Here is a 13,467-nt window from a genome sequence, read left to right as displayed (position 1 = left end):
ACAGAAAATGACCACGCAGTACACACCTGTGGCCACTAGTGTCATTAGCTATTCCACAACATCTTTGCCTCTTGGCTAAACACTCCTCAGACGTGTGTGATAATTAAAATTGCGCTAGGTGCACACAATCAAGCAGAAAAATACAGTGAAAGCTCGTTAATCCGAAGATCTGCGTAACTTGTACTACCGGCGCAGTCCTGGCCAAAGCCCATTCAAGTCTAAGGCGTTGCACACTCGCTAATTGGGACAATACATCTCACACTGGTTAGCTCAAACGCGGTTTCGGTTTATGGAGGCTTAAAGTCCCAAACCGACTCAAGCTGGGATGCAGTAGTGAAGGGCTCCGGAAATTTCGACCACCTGGGGTTCTTCAACGAGCACTGACATCGCACAGTACACGGACCTCTAGAATTTCGCCTCCATCAAAATTCTAGCCGCCGCGGCCGGGATCGAACCCACGTCTTTCGGGCCAGCAGCCAAACGCCATAACCACTGAGCCACCACACGGCTCCCCAGAAGAAGGGCATGAGCAAATCGCACAGAGATTTTGTGAATGGGCCCTAAAAAAACTCGGCGACAAAGGTCGTAACTTGTGGTTTAACTTCTCAGTCCCTCTTTCAGTCCATTAGTAGAGGAGGATGTCCGAGCCTTGCAAGCTCACCTTCTTGGCGGATCCGCCTGCGTTGGGCACAGCACTGGAGCAGCTGTGGCGGCGCAGGTGGGCGGCCGAGATGCCACCCCCGTCCCGGGGGGTGCAGCGCACGTACACGGGGCACTCCCCGCCCAGGGAGGAGGATGTGGCCGCAGTGCCTCCCCCCTCTTGCTGCTCGGCCTTCTCGTGCAGCCAGCCCTGCATCAGGAACTGCACACCAGCAAGAGGAGGAGGAGGCCCCGTTACACTGAGTCCACAGAGTGTCGGACCCCAAAGAGAAAGGGACCCCTCCATTCCCTTCTCCCACTGATATCCATTCTCAGATGTTGTTTCTCTTCCAAGTGACAGTACCGCTGACCGTAGGAAAATTTTGAGATAAGCGATGTGGAAAGTTAAAACACAGTTAAGCTTGCATGTAATGAACCTCCACACAGTGAATTCCTCAATATCATGAAGTTTCTCAAAACACCGTCACCTCCATTGAAGCCCATGTAATTGAAAGCTCCATGCAATGAAGGGGTTGCGGCGGTTGACCTTGACCTAACAAACTAGCCATGCCAACTGTCTGTTAGCTAGTGCTAAGTTAATAGGGGATATTCAAAATTCCGCAAGTGCGCTTTCCCACATAACTATGTTGCCCCAAACAAGATGGCCGACTTCGCTATAAAGGAACTACCTGGGCTACTGGGCAGGTGCTAAAGGTGTGGACAGAATGTAAGAAACGTATTTTGGAAGAATCAAACAAAAAACCAGCCTTTCTTGCTTTGTTTCAGCTGGAAAGGCATGGTCAGCCATCTTGTTTGGGACAACATTGTTATGCGGGAAAGCGCACTTGCGGAATTTTGAATATCCCCTACTGAATACTGGCGTGACCACACAAAAGTATCATGATGATAAAACATGAAATGACATAAGAGGAACGTCTAGATCGCTTTCCACTCGACCACTCGCACTGCAGTCATTAAGTGTGGGATGCACGGCTCCGCGAAGTGAACAGTTAAAAACTGAAGAACGAGGGTAGAGAGGAGAGAAGCACGCACCCGCTTGGACTTGGGCAGGGCGTAGCCCCTCTGGCAGGCAGCGGCCTCCTGCTGGCAGGGGGAGCCCGGAGAGAGGGCGCCCAGCGGAGGAGGGGAGGGCAGGGCCTCGTAGGAGGAAGGGCAGGGTGGGGACGAGGGCGGTGGCGGGAAAGAGATCCCCTCGGGGCAGCCCACCACGGCCTCCAGGCCGCCCACCGTGGCGGCAGCCGCCAGCAGCAGCTCGGGGCCCCCACTGTTGCTGCGCGTGCGGCGACGGGAGAGGGTGCTGCGGCGTCTCTTCCTGCATCCAACCACAGCAGCGTCAAGTCTCTCCATTCGAACCACTCATTTTCCCACTCCTTGACCCCCCCGCTGGTCTCGCACATTCCCCCTTCAGCAATCTATTCTATATACATACTGTTGGCATCCCTTTTGAGCTCAAAGGCCACACACCACAAGAAAGGGGCCATGGCATTTCGCCCTCCTTGGGCGGCAAGAAAGTGACACCAACAGCTGTCCCACAACCACCAATCATGAGAGTGCCCATTAACTACCGATTTCCATCACAAGAGTGTAGACTTCTTACTTCATTTACCAAATGAACTCGGGTATTTATACCGTATTTACTCGCGTAATGATCGCACCCCCAAATTTTGTTCGCAAAATTCTTTTTTTTTCCCCGCGGAATGATCGCACCCTGAACTTGCCGCTGCAATTTGTCGACGATGTCGAGTCTAGCCGACGATGATCGTACTTGCTATCTGTCTGACAGATGGCACGTGCAGATGACCATCTTGCTCTGTCAGCCTTGCAGCAGCAGCCGCCTGTTGGCAGACCTGCAGTCACACGGGCAGTCTAAACGCGGAAATGCTTAATCGCGGATACCAAACTTATCTGCGGTAATCTCGAATCACGGTTCGCCGTTGTCGCAAGGCTCGCCACCGGTCTGGGTTGCTGTGCAACGAAGTGACGCGGTGATCCGGTTAAACTTTACTGTTCTCGTAAATAATGAGCCCTGGGATACAGGAACGTCAAAAATAAATCCGCCTTGAGGATCGCTGGCCTGTACAGAGTTGCTGGCAGGAGTAATAACTGCAATACAAGCTTGTTTTACGTTCGCAGCGCGAGTGACCCTATCTGCTTGCATGCCAGCTCCGCTGCTAAGCCGTCGCTGAAATCGATCGTATATATTTCTTTTAATACGAAGCAATTAGGTTGTCAGTAAGGCAGCATTATAAGTAGAACATTCATTATAGCGCTGGTCAGTTCAAAAGCGCCGTCCACTGTGGCTTCGATACGAAACAAGTTAGGGCTAAAGACGACTAGGGAGTACAGAGCGCCGTCGTCCGCCACGCTCGCGGGCGACATCATTGCGGTAAGCTTGCGGAATCTGGTGCTGCGAGCGGTCCGAATTTGTCGCCTACTTTAACGTTGCGGCAGGGACCAGGCATTTTTCGGGGTAACGGCGGTAAAATGCGTAACTTGAGTGCCACGGGACGTTGCTGTTATGCTGTAGCTGCGCCATCGGACGAGATTGAAGGCTGCATAAAAGCGCCGTCGCGCAGCACTATACACACTGCCTATTTTGATGCGTTGCTCTTGGAACGTGATTTAGTGCGAAGAAAGTACGTTCTTGAAGCGGGCCAGCTCGCGCGCTCTTCGCACTCTTATCTTACCGGTTAACGACGTAAGCCGAGATCGCCGATCTTCGGTTCGCGATACTGCGCTTGGCGGCGTCGCGGGTAGTGCACCCGAGTTACCCGAGTGAGAAGGGTAGTCTGACCTGCAACTTGTTTGCGTTTTCGGGGCTGAAAATTTTTTTTGTTAAAAATTTACCCCGCATAATGACTGCACCCCTAAATTTGCGTCAATTTTTTGAAAAAAAAGTGCGATCATTATGCGATTAAATACGGTAACTTTTTTTTTTCTCCCGATTACCAAGTCCAAAACAGGAAGCGCAGCCCTTACACGAGATTATGCAGTAGTACTACACTCATCGTCAAGTGGCATTTAAACGGGGAGTGGGACAAAAATATCCCAGTATTACAAACTAGCATTAAACTAAAAATCACGATTCTAGTCATGTCGAGATACCACTGTATATCTGAGAGAGGAACTGGCTCATGGCCCGAAAAAGTTTCTCTTCATAGCTTGGGGGTTTCATAATTCTCGCAGCTTCCTATGCTTATCTGGAAGTTTTGGTACGCAAAACTGTCTAATCTGCGCACTGCTCTAATGCCTAAAGTTGAGTTTGATAAACTATCTCCCTAGACATTAAAACCAGTAATGCGATCTCGGTACTAGCTAAAGAAACCACAAAAGAGACAGGCGATACCATGAAGTTATGTACAGTTAAACCTGGATGTAACGAACCTCTATGTAACGAATTCCTGGATTTAACGAAATTTTTGAATTCCCCAACGCTGCCCCCATTGAAGCCCATGTATTTTCGACCTCGATGTAACGAAGACGTTGCGGCAGTTAACCTTGATGTAACGAACTCGCAAAGCTGATCAGTCATTACTTTTCGCACTTTTAAGGAAAATTCGACCAAATAAATGCACTTTATTAGTGAATATAATTATTGTACGGAGCCAACAGCTACGCGAACGCCTGGGATCACCGCGACTGGCCGCGACCAAGCGAACTTAGCAATGATGATGATAGCGACGGCTAGCGCCGCCCCGTGGCTAACGTAGCAGCCTGTTCAGGCTTTGCTTGTGTAGCGTGGCACCAGGTGGCATTTGTAGCGGCGGTTGATTTCTTTTGTTGCATTTTTTATGTATGGATTTGAGGACAAGCACTTTTATTTTGTGATTTCCATTTGTTTCAATGGCTCAGATACAGTTATGTGTAAGAATTCACTTTAAAAGCAACGCTGATGGCCGGTTCTTTCATTACCAGGGCCACGGCCGGTCTCGAGGGGGGCGCGCACTCTTTAAAGAGCGAGCGCGCCCCCCTCGACACCGGCCGTGCCAGGGCAAAGGAAGGAGAGGGGGAAAGGAGGACGAGACCGACGAGACGACGCGTTGCATTCGCCATTTTGTGTTTGTCCTGCGTCTGCGCTTGTCAGCTGTGCTCTCGTGCTGGTTCGTTGACTTGTTTTGGAGGTGCTAGGCCTGCCGTCGGCGTGTAGTCGTGTGTCTCCGCTTGTAACTGCGTCGTCGGTTGGTCATGATGAGTTCTGCTGCCAGAAAACGAAAAGTTTTGTCTTTCGAAGACAAACTTGCAATTTTAAATGCAGTCGCCGCGGGCGAGAAGAAGAAGGACATTGCCGCCCGTTTCAGCATTCCAGCGAGCACCCTATCAACCATTTTGAGTGCGGAACACAGCATCAGAAACGCAATGGAGTCGGGAACAAGCTCGAAGAAAAAAAGACTGAAGACGTCGACATATGCTGATGTGGAAAAGGCAGTGTTCACGTGGTTTTTGGACACGCGAGCCAGAAATGTGCCCATTAGTGGCGCGATTTTGCAACAGAAGGCAAAGGACTTTGCGTGTATCTTGGGCCATGACGATTTCAAGGCAAGCAACGGGTGGCTGCAGGGTTTCAAGAGCCGACACGGTGTCGTCGGGAGAGTAATCAGCGGCGAATCTGCCTCCGCAGACAGCGATGCTGCTGCTTCATGGGTGGCTGACAAGCTGCCTGGAATACTTAGTCGCTTCGAGGCGGCCGAGGTCTACAATGCCGACGAGACAGCCCTATTTTATCAAATGCTTCCGGGCCGCACGCTAGCACTAAAAGGCGATGACTGCCGCGGCGGAAAGCAGAGCAAGCTCCGCATAACGATTCTGCTGTGCGCCAACCTCGACGGCACAGACAAGCGAGTCCCGCTAGTTGTCGGCAAAAGTGCCCGTCCCAGGTGTTTTAAGGGAACGAAGCGTATGCCCGTCAAGTATGTGGCGAACTCCAAGGCGTGGATGACTCGGCCAATATTTTCAGAGTGGTTAAAGGAATTTAACCAGGACGTCAAGCGGCAAGGCCGTCAAGTTTGCCTACTGCTGGATAATTGCTCGGCGCACCACGTCGAAGGCCTGCAGCTCTCGAACATCGAACTGCACTACTTCCCGGCCAACTGCACGTCCCTAATACAACCCCTTGACAAAGGGGTCATTAAGAGTTTTAAATGCTGTTACCGACGCCGACTAATCCAGAAGATTCTTCTCGACATCCGGCTGGAACGGGAGATGAAGATTGATATTTATCAAGCAGTCGAGATGCTTGCTGCCTCCTGGCAAGAGGTCAGGGCAGAGGTTATTAGGAATTGCTTTTTAAAGGCCGGAATAGCAAAAAACGCACAGGCTGGTGCCGATGACGAGGAAGACGTTTCTACTCCGTCCGATGTGGCCGAAGCGTGGAACGAGCTTCGCACTAACGGTGGTGTACCCGACGACGTTGAACTGGATGACTTTTTGTTTGCCGACAATGCCGCCGTGGCTACAGAGGAAATGACTGATGCAGCACTAGCTGAAAGCGTGCAAGATGATGGTGGTGATGGTGCTTGCGATGCAGATCCGTGCGACGTGCCTACTGCAAAGGAGGTGATGAACGCAATGGACGTTATGCGCCGTTTCGTCGGCTCGCGCGACGATGAAGGAGCTCTACACGATTTAGCTTCTTTGGAGCGGCGTGTTCTGCCTGCACTTGTGCCGAAGAAGCAGGCAGCAATTACGCAATTTTTCAGTGTAAAAAATATTTGAAGGGTGTCTTCACCGGCCGATCCCGGGCCGGCGTTGCATACGTCTCCTCGCCCAACGCCGCCTCTCCTCCTCCCGTTCTCTCAAAGCTGCTTTGGCAGCTTTTTTTTTTCAACGGTCCCTCTCGGGGCCACCAATCGCGCTTCGGCAGAGCATGCGGGCGCGATGCTTCCCGCTGCGTCTGACTCGAGTTCCTCTCTCTACACCAAGTCACCTGGGCGCAGACACATGGTGCAGTCATTTCGCGCCACGCACTTTCACGTGCGCGGCGACGTAAGAACAGTCGTGTCACGTCATAAAAACAATTGTGATAATGAGGTATAAACAGTGTTGTAGGCATAGTGTTGTGGGCTATTTGATATCGTTTCTGCATCATTCGTACGAGCCTTCACGCGAAACCTGCATGTAACGAAAACCTGCATGTAACGAAAAATCGGGAGCTTTTTTCAACTTCGTTATATCCAGGTTTAACTGTATTTGCACAGTAAATACAAAAACAAACAAAGGGCACATAGAGCATGCAACTTCCAACTGATGAAAGGCGGCTTTTCGTTTTTACACGCCAGCCTCAAATCGCGAACAATTTCGGTGCTGCCTTGAAGAAATGTACAATAACAAGCTAACACTGTCGCGGTTTTTGTTGTCATTGTATAACTCCGGTTGGCATTTTTGAGCATGTGCCAATTGCAGTTGCTTAGAACAGCACACGTGTTGTTATGATGTATGGCTTTGTGCACTTTGCCTTGTGGTTTGTCTCAGTGCCCACCCCTATCTGAGTCCAAACTAGGACCCATAGTATGAAATAAATGGCACTGTCACAGAGCAGGCTCAAATGCAGAAAGCCCACGCAAAGAGCCAAGTCTCACAAGCTCTTCCCGATACGCACCCTTTCCGGCTGGCTGCCCGGTGCTGCTGCTGGAGGGACCTGGAGTGTTCCTCCTCCGCTGCTCCCAGCTCGGCAGCCTCCGGAGGGGCGGTTGTGGTGGTGGTGGCGGCGGCCATGGGTGCATCCAGTGGGCCATCGTTGGACCGCTCGTCCAACTCCACCCTGGGCTCGTGTGGGCCCCCCTCGGACTTCAGGGGGCCGGAGGAGAGGGACCCCCGGCCCCCCCCCGTGCTGGCTGCCGCCATGCTGGGCCATGCGCTCCAGTGCCTGCTGCCGCCGCTTCTCCGTACGCTCCATCTTCTCAAAGGCACGCATGATGGCGTCGATCTTGCGCTCCTCCCGGGTCTGCGGGGGGGGGGGGGGGGGGGGGGGGCACACACACACTTACCACTCCGCTGTTCTCGGGCGCCATTTCAGAGGAGCAGTATCTCTAGGACCCTTGGTTTTTCCACTTCCAGAACTTTGTGTACCTAGAACACTACACACAGTACAACTTCGTTAATTCGAAGTCATTGGGACCACGAAAAATATTCAAGCTAACCAGATTTTTGAATACACTACCTTCATTGGACGAAATCCAAAGTAAAAAAAAAAGTTCTTATCACCTAACAGCATATTACTAATCAAGAAGCATGACTAAGGAGTTATAGAGAGAGTAAAGCGCACTTATCGCCGACAGCTCAGTGAGAAGCCTAAGGTGAGAAGCCTTTAGTTGACCCCTGTCAAGGGCACAAGTTAAGTGCACTTACAAGGAGTGCACTTCGGCATCCCGAGTGACACTTTGGGCTACGCGGTGCTAAACGGGAAAGCAAAGTGCACTCGTAGTAAAAAAAAAAAAATGGCATCGGAAAATGAGCGGAATTTTCTAGAGGTTTATAGAAAAGAAAAAGGACTCATAATAATTGATTGCTTAACGTGATAGCGCAAATAAAACGAGTCGCAACAGTTTTTAACAATGAAAAAAATATAGAAATAGAAGAAAAGCCAAGACCAGCCAAGACTATCCAGAATTGTGGCAACAAACAAGATGGCGGTGGGCAGCGATGTTCATATGATCCGATCTGATCACGTTTCCTTGCTTTGTTGCTTCGCTTGTAGCTATAACAAACAATTTTTTTTCTGAAGAGAGTGTTATAGGATGTAAAATAAAGTTGTAAGCACTTTTTATGCACTATACATATTTTGTCTTTGAAGTCGCTGCTGGCGAGAGTACGCACTCGGCCAGCAAAGTGTGGTCCGTGAACGCACTCCTAGCGGAGTGCACTCTTCCGCGAGTGACACTCCACTTGTGAGTGACGCTCTCCGTAAGTACACTTAACTTGCCTGCTTGACAGGGGTATTAGAGAGTGGAAGCACTTTTTGCCCCCGTTTCAGGGCATGAAAGAAAAGGCGCTTTTGAAAAGACTTCACAGCACCTTCGCAGGAACAGTGCTGTTAAGCAGGGAGTCGAGGTGGACCTAGACGATGCTGGAGTCCATTGTGAATGAGGTGGTCGGAATCTCACAGGACGAAAAAACAGTGCAGGCGAGACAGAGGCGTTCTCACAACTCACAAAGTGGCTGGATGTGCCGAGGCGCTTGGCGAGGGCTGCACGAGCCAAACAGGCAATCGACCCCTTATGGGCTTACGAACGGCACGCAACGCCTTTGTTGAAAGAAAAGAAAGCTACGTTCACAGAGAGCAAAAAGCTGTCCCATGCCTGCCACGCACCCATAACATGTTCTGGGGGTTTCTTCAAGGGGGGACACTGGTCTTAGACCTACAGTGGAACCTCGATTATACGACGTTCAGGGGACCGCGCGATACCGTCGTATAATCCGGGTGTCGTATAATCGAAAATCAAGCGTGATATTTTTTAACCTGTGAACTTCATCATCTTTTTTTTTTTTTTTTTTCGGAACACAATTGCAGCACATTTTTGTCGGCAGAGAGCTAGTCTTCAACAAACAAGATAAAATGGCCGTTGAGGCTGCCGTGAGCAGCCGGGCAGCGGCTCGCGCGGTTTTCTTGATAGGTGGAAAGATTAAGGCGCACCGGTTATCGACTGGCTAAAGTGTGCCTACCGTATTTACTCGATTCTAAGCACCCCCCCACCCCCCTCCCCCGGGCTCCTCTTTTCGCGGCGAAATCTCGATGAAACGGGCGCGAGAAAAAATTTAGGAAACATTCAAAAGAAAAATAGCTGCAGACAGTTCTGTGCCGCCATCTGTCTTGTAGTGTGGGAACGCAGCAACACAAAAAGCGCCGTGGACGCCGCTGTCCTCGCTTCGGCGAGCGCGGCCTCGCCCGCTTATCTGTTTTTTCATCAGCGTCCGCCGGCATTTGTTGCTGTGACGACGGACGCGCGTCTTATCTTTTCTCTTTATCTTTCCTCTGATCTTTTAACTGTCCTCTATCTGCACTTGGCAGCGGTGGTGGCTAGGCAGTTTTTTTTTCAGAAATTTTTTTCCGAAAATCGGGGGGGGGGGGGGGGGGGGGGGGGGGGGGGTGCTTAGATGCGGGGGGTGCTTAGAATCGCGAAAATACGGTACATCCCGGCCTGCGTTTGCTGACGACCTTTTTTGACGGATGGTACGAGCCAAACCAAACGTCGTACGAAGCGGGGTTCTTCTAAAATTTGCGTCGTATAACCGAGGTTTTTAATGCATTGTCTCTATGGGGGTTTTGCCGGGACCGCACAAATTCGTCGTAAAATGCGAGTCGTCGCATGACCGGGGGACGTATAATCGAGGTTCCACTGTATTTACCTTATTTTTAGTCCAACAATAATGAAACTCTACCACCTTGCTCAGTTTTTTATACTGATTTCAACAATGAAATTATCTTTCTTATAAATTAGTCGGTTCCCAAGACAGTTAATTTTAATTAGTCATTCATTAGTACCTCGGTGCAAAAAAAACTGCTCAATAAAAAATCATTTTTAATCCATGGCTGCGTAGTATGGTGAGCAAAGAGTGCAATAATCAAAGCAGTTTTCCCGTTTTACCCTTATTAGTAATTTTACAGCACTTGGAATATCAATGTTCAAGGTGTGAATTCAATGCATCGATAAACTTTGCGAAATTATAAATTTTTGAAGTGCGATTGAACAAATCTGCTTTGATTATTGCACACACTGTGCCTTCAGCTTCCCTTAGCAAATAATAGACACCTCTAGCTGTCCTAGATGTTGAGATATTGGCATACTAAGACAGCCGGATGTCCAAAATTTTCATGCCCTTAAACCGTCTGCTCCTGCATAAATTCAGCCCACACGACGATATGAATTTAATATTATGGTCAGAATGCTGATTTCTTGAAGGAAGAAATTGATACAGTTAAAAAATATTAACCGTACATTCCACAAATGTGATTTTTTGGTCATTTTTCGGTCTCAAAGACCAGTGTCCCCCCTCAACATACAGTCAAGCCCACTTATAACAATACTGGTTATAACAATATATCGGATATAACAATGGTCGGTCATGGCACCATCAGCTTTGCCATGTGTTCTATGGTAAAATAAACTGCTTATAGCAATGCTGTCAAGGCACATTATTGGTTATAACAATTAAATCTGGTAGTTGAGTGTCAACCATTATAGAAAAAAAAAACAAGGAAATGCTACAACCACGCCATCAAAACCATGCTTACAACACAAAATCGTGCCCGTGTGGGGCCGACCAATGGACTAAGCTGGCGCAGCAACGCCACGAAAGCAAAAGAGGCAGGCATCATCGCGTCAGGAGAGCTGCTGCATTGCTGCATTGGCTATGCACGCCATGCGTACCCCTAATCTGTTAGTGCAGCGTGCGTGCATGCAGCCAGCGCGGTTTTTCTCTTGTCAGCTGTCATCGCACCCTTGGTTCTGCATGCTTCTTGAATTTCCCATAAGAATAGCTTCCAAAAAGCCGGCTTGATTCCTGTGACGTGGAGGTGTGCAAAGCTCCCGGTGGCGCAGTGATGGCGGTGCTTTGGTCATTGGTGAACATTGTTCCGGTTCCCTGAAGTTCGAATTAACGAGCTTTTACAGGCATTAGAACAATCAAACCCCTCCGGGTATCTACTGTCAATAAATGCTCTGAAGTTTGACGTCTTTTCTTTTTTTCGGCACAACCCTGTTATAACAATTATTGGTTATAACAATGGTATTTCCATGGCACTTGAATATTGTTATAAGTGGGCTTGACTGTATATCGAGGTTTGACTTTATTCAATTTGTACAACAACTATGCTACTCTAAGTATTCAAAGCTCCTAAACATTAAGAAGTTATCATGTTTCCTGTTCACCTCAACTCGAAGCAAAGCAGCTAAGTATTTTCAAACGACATGCGCACTAGTTACAGCACCTCGCATTTGTCACATCAACTAGCTACATTACATGGCACTAGTGGCACATGGCAAACAGACAGGGAACACCAGCCCGCATACAGTAACTCTAGGGAGGACGTGCCAGATGCGAAATCCCAGAAGCATAGGCTGGTTTGGTTTGGTTTAAGGCGTTTAACGTCCCAAAGCGACTAAGGCTATGAAGGACGCCGTAGTGGAGGGCTCCGGAAATTTCGACCACCTGGGGTTCTTTAACGTGCACTGACATCGCACAGTACACGGGCCTCTCGAATTTCTCCTCCAAAGAAATTCTAGCCGCCGCGGCCGGGATCGAACCCGGCGGCTAGAATTTCTTTGGAGGAGAAATCCCAGAAGCATAGGCTATACCATATTCACCTGCATAGTTTATGCACTTTTTGTCTGCACATTAGGACTTCAAACTGCAGCCTATTTGTCAACCCCTTCCTCCAATTCGCACCCCTTGCTAGCCTCCCCAAAAATCTATATAATTGCAAGGCCAGCACCAGCAGCCAGGCGCAAATGGCGATGAACGGCGATAAACCAGCACTCTCGTGTGCGGCCCAGCCGATGTTTGGGCCCAGCTGAGTAGCAGCAAAACTGAACAGCTAACAGTTCGCCAGTTTCGAATTCTGGCACGCATCGGAGGTTGCCGGCAGTTCGCTCTCCCAAATGCATCAGAGAAAGTGACTGCCAGCATGAGAGGGCCAGGTAAACTGTGCACACTCCCAATTCCTGGGGGGGGGGGGAGCTGGTGTGGAGACACTCCCTCGGCCCTCGCACCTTTCATGAAAAAACAGATAAGCGGCCGAAGCCGCGCTCACTTCACCTCCTCCCCGCGCTGCTTTCGAGTGGGTAGCGCGCAGTGCCTGCGCGCCTCGCCTTTGTGTCCTGTCAGCTGACCGAGGATGAAATAACTGAAGTGACAGGCGCTGGCAACGACGATTCGTCGGAAGGTGACGACTGTGAGCAGTTGTCCCAATTGCCGAAGTGCATGGTGAAAGAAGCCTTGTCCGTGCGGGAGGACTTCTGTGAACAAATCCCAGACAGTGCGTGTGCCGCGGAGCACCTGGCAGCTGTTAGAGCTATCGCAGTCGCTCAAATTCGCTCGACAAAGCAGACGACGATAACAGATTTCTTTGCCAAATAAAGGCACGTCCTGTTGCGGCAAACACTGTTTTTTGTTGTTCATTCGATATTTCGACATTCGGATAATTCGACAATTTTTCGCAGTCCCGTCAGTGTCGAATTAACGAGTTTTTACTGTATATTATGCAAGGCACAAATTACGAGAGCAATTAAGGCACTGGCCGGAAGTTTTCAATCCACCAGAACCCTGCTGCCCCCGATCGTGGAGCAAGTCCCCTCCTCACCATCTTGCGCCTGCGGCTGCCGCCGACCGTGGGCTCGGGGGGGTCGCCATCCGGGTCGTCCCCTCCGTTGCCCTGGGTGCCTTCCTGACCCCCGGGGTCGTCCAGCTGGGGGCTCCCGTCCTGCACAGAGGGGGGGGAACCGCTCACTCGTAGTACGTCCAGGTGGACGCAGGCTCCCGCCAGTTCTTTGCTGGCCATGTGTCACTCGCACAGCATTGCACAGGCCAGGGCATTTGCACAGCGAACCCCGGATTATAAGACTCTGAGAGGGACCACGTGAAACCGTTGTATAATCCGTACGTATTATAACCCAAAAACAAAGAATACAGTCGAACCCGGATATATCGAACCCGCATATTTCGAATTATTGGCTATATCGAACACACAGATTACCCCCTTGAAAATACTATGTAAAAGTATAGGACAGTTGCGTTGTATATCGAATTCCATTTTCGCCGGACATTGGATATATCGAACGCCGCGCCGCGCCCCTGGAAGGTGCGCTTTCCCCA

The 13,467-nt window shown here is 50.0% G+C and overlaps 1 pseudogene across 1 annotated transcript in view; it reads right to left on the bottom strand.

The window, feature by feature from the left end:
* LOC149337230 (uncharacterized) overlaps positions 1–13,467 on the bottom strand; it is a 76,785-nt pseudogene that overhangs the window by 25,871 nt on the left and 37,447 nt on the right. Inside the window, exons 13-16 of the transcript XR_016284388.1 lie at positions 12,956–13,075; positions 7,256–7,600; positions 1,693–1,972; positions 662–862 (exon numbers count right to left, since the gene is read on the bottom strand). The product of XR_016284388.1 is annotated as an uncharacterized LOC149337230 (transcript). The remainder of the gene's footprint in view (positions 1–661; positions 863–1,692; positions 1,973–7,255; positions 7,601–12,955; positions 13,076–13,467) is intronic.

Source organism: Amblyomma mixtum, chromosome 7 (genome assembly GCF_055824585.1).
Source record: "Amblyomma mixtum isolate Tamu chromosome 7, ASM5582458v1, whole genome shotgun sequence".
Taxonomy (NCBI): Eukaryota; Metazoa; Arthropoda; class Arachnida; order Ixodida; family Ixodidae; genus Amblyomma; species Amblyomma mixtum.
This window is presented reverse-complemented; position numbering and strand designations above follow the sequence as displayed.